Below are 3,868 nucleotides of genomic sequence, written 5' to 3'. Positions count from 1 at the left end.
ATCTGGTCTAGTGTGGCTAGTCAAATACATTAAAGCTCCTTTGGCACTAAGATATGGCACTTCAGGGCCAAGAAGTTCTTCATCGTTATTCTTTGGACCGAATGGATCACTATCCAATCCGAGGCTTCTCACAACCATTGGGTTAGGCAATGGATGGGCCTGGTCCATATTGAATCTCTTGAGTACCTTTTCAGTATATGCCATTTGATGCACAAGAATTCCATCATTTATGTACTCAAGCTGCAATCTCAAACAAAACTTAGTTTTACCTAGGTCTTTCATTTCAAACTCTTTCTTGAGATATTCAACTGTTTGGAAAATTTCCCCAGAGGTTCCTAGGATGTTCAAATCATCCACATATACTGTTATGATTACAAATTCTTTGTTTGCAAACTTCTTTATAAAAATACATTGAATGATGGGATCATTCTTATAGCCTTCTTTGACTAGGTACTCACTAAGTCTATTGTACCACATACGCCCACTTTGTTTTAGTCCATAAAGTGATTTGTTCAGCCTTATGCAGTGCTGTTCTCGAGAACCTTTCTTATCTTTGAGCTCAATACCCTCTGGTAATCTCATATATATTTCATTATCCAGTGGACCATTTAAATATGCGGTCGCTACATCCATTAGCCGCATGTCAAGACTTTCTCTTATAGCCAGATTTATCAAAAATCTAAAAGTCGTTGCATCCACCACAGGGGAGTATGTCTCTTCATAATCTATCCCCGATCTTTGTGAGAATCCTTGTGCTACAAGCCGTGCCTTATATCTCATGATTTCATTATTCTCATTTCTCTTCCTCACAAAAACTCATTTGTGTCCTACTGGTTTTACATCGAATGATGTCCTTATGATCAGACCAAACACATTTCTTTTGTTTAGTGAATTCAACTCCACGTTTATGACTTCTTTCCATTTTAGTCAATCTGATCCTTGAGTGCACTCTAATATAGATGTGGATTCATGATCCTCATTCATTTCAAGTGCTACCTTATATGCAAACACTAGTAAATTTGTATCATATAGTTACATTTTTTTACTACAAAAAATTAATAACAAATAATATCTATAAACTGTTACAAATTAGTGAGAAATTTTAAGTTAATAGTTATTGTAAGTAATTCGTTACTAAGTGTAACTACATAGTGACAAATAGTAACATACATAATTTGTAGAAAAATGTTACATATTTAGTGACACAAAATTTTGTAACAATATGACACACAACACTAAATGTAGCAAATTGTAACATTTTCCTTACCCTTAAACACTTAATACATTGTTTAAAACATTTTTCTGCTTAAGTGTAAACCAAAACACAAAACCATTTTTGTGAATCTATATAAAAAGGAAGTTTTCATTTTCTGCTTAAATGTAAACCAAAACACAAAACATCTTTTTATTTAGGTTTACATTTTTGTAAATCTAAATAAATACCAAAAAAAAAAAAAAAAAAAATGGCTTAAGTGTAAACCAAAACACAAAATTTTCATTTTTTTTTCTTTCTCCTTCTAATTTCACCTCTTCGTCTCCATATCTTCTCTCCCCTCTTTGTCTCTAAATCTCCTTTCCTCTTCAGATGATCAGATCTCCTCTTCTCATCGTCTCCAGATTTCCTCTCTCTCCTCTCTCGTTCTGTTTTTTTTCTTTTTTTCTTTTCCGTTTATGGATCTGACTGGAGAGTTAAGAAGAAGAATGAGTCTCTCTGTTTGTCTCTCTTTATCTCTTTTGAAACAGGTACCACAACCGCTGTTCCAGGTAAAACCACTGGTGTCGCTTCCGCTTCTCTCCGATTCAGATTCTGGATCTAAGACTGATACTGATTCCGATGCCTTCTTACGGAGCCTCCACTCCTTCTTCTCTCACGGTTCTCTCTCTCTTCTATGTCTTTATCAGCTTCTCAAGTTACTTGTTTCAGTTTACGATGCTGGTTTATTAGTTTTTGTTTGTTTTCTTCATTTTTCTTAGATTGGGACTACGTTTGGTTATTGGTTTAAACTCCGCTTAGGCGATGAGACTTTAGAATGGTCTAAGCAGATGTTCAAGGTCTTTCTCCGATTTCATTGCAAAGAATTTGCGGGGTTAGTCCTCTGTTCCTTTATGTTCAGTATATATAGGTTGTTCATTCATGAACTCGCTTGAGTGTGGTGATGCTTTTATGCAGAATATGCAAAAGTTTCTTTATCTTGTGAAGAGAGTTTTGGAACTGGTTAGTTTCTGTTGCTAGTTCATCACATGTCTTACAACTTTAAGAACCTTACACAGCTCACAAACAACCTTATTCCTCAGGTTCGGATCATATCCGTGAGAAAGATGGGATTTGGGCAGTTCTTGCTTGGTTATCCATACTGGCTCACAAGAACAAGAAGCCTTGAAGGGGATGCAAAACCCGTGACGGGGGAAGACATCGTCCGCCAGCATTGGGCTACTTATGGCCGTCACTATTACACTCGATACGACTATTAGGTAAAAATGAAAATTTCGTTATTGGGTTATAAACAATAAATATGCAGAATAAACAAATACCTTTTACCCAATTCTAAATATGTCATCCATAGAATGTAGACGCAACTGCAGCTAAAGAACACATGGGGCTCTTGGTTAAGTTACAATCTTCACTTACTGAAGTTTGGATTTATGCTATAGTATGCATCTGCATAAATATTCATGGTAAGTCATCGGTTACATAAAGACAAAGTGCATTCCATTTGTATCTCCATATTTAAGTCTTATCTTTACTAATTATATGAATTCCTGCCTTATCTTTACTAATTATATGATTTCATTGCAGGCCTGAATATGTACTTTTGGTTATCATTCATCCCTGCCATTGTAAGTAAACAAAAACAAGAATAAGTAAAAACTTGAAATTAATTAGACTAACACTAAGAGAATGTGTTTGTATTTGTTTGTTGTTTAAGCTTGTCATGTTAGTTGGAACCAAACTTGAGCATGTTGTCTCGAAGCTTGCTCTCGAGGTTAAGGAACAACAGACATGCACAACTAATGGGGCTCAAGTCAAACCACCTGACAGACTCTTCTGGTTTGAAAATCTTTTTTCAATGTATTTATATATCTTCTATTTGAATGTATGATATTAAAGTAAGGTTTAACATTAATTGTAATTGTGTATGTTTTGCAATGTAACTTTTAACATATTTTCACATAATTTTTCTTTGGTGCTAGATATAAAATCTTTCAATAATTTTGTAGCTAATAAAAGCTAAATTGTTACAAATATTTGTGATTTTTTGTAACAAGTTTAAGACGACTGAGTGGGTAGCTTACTGTCACAATTTAGCGACACTAAGATTGTCGTCTTTTGAAGCAAATTGTTACACATAATTCCGACTCAATGTGTGACAGATAGCGACATACAAATGTCACAAATAGTAGGTATTTGCTACTAATTAGTTAGTATCAAATTGGTAGCAATTTGCGATAATTAGTCCTGATAAATTTGCTATGACCAAATAATTACTAATTATTTTTGTCGTAATTTTGTAACAAATATTCTTTTGCTACAAATTCTACCATATACCTACAAATTTTTCCGTAACAATACAGAACAATTCTTGTAGTGAAATATTTTATCGATGTCGACATCTTTTCGGTTCCACTAAATTCCAAAAATGATATAGTTTATTGAGATCTCATTATTATCAATACCTTCAGGACCTTGAGGTTTGGCGTTCCAAACCTCGTTGATCGGTTCCTTAGGGTTTGCCGTGGTTATTTCTATGGTTTCCTTAACCTCGGTTTTAATTGCACATTTCTTTGATTTCCGAGAATTCTTATCTTTGGGGCTACCACGTTTCGAACGTATCTTAGACTCTGTAGCAACTTGATTGTGTCCCTTTTG

The 3,868-nt window shown here is 34.5% G+C and overlaps 1 long non-coding RNA gene across 1 annotated transcript; it reads left to right on the top strand.

Annotated features, from left to right (window-relative positions):
• On the top strand, window positions 1,505-3,170 carry LOC104701106. The gene is made up of 7 exons (XR_753740.2): window positions 1,505-1,873; window positions 1,975-2,087; window positions 2,171-2,215; window positions 2,296-2,472; window positions 2,565-2,676; window positions 2,798-2,838; window positions 2,928-3,170. It is a non-coding gene; the product is annotated as an uncharacterized LOC104701106 (long non-coding RNA).

Source organism: Camelina sativa, chromosome 7, assembly GCF_000633955.1.
Source record: "Camelina sativa cultivar DH55 chromosome 7, Cs, whole genome shotgun sequence".
Taxonomy (NCBI): domain Eukaryota; kingdom Viridiplantae; phylum Streptophyta; class Magnoliopsida; order Brassicales; family Brassicaceae; genus Camelina; species Camelina sativa.
This window is presented reverse-complemented; position numbering and strand designations above follow the sequence as displayed.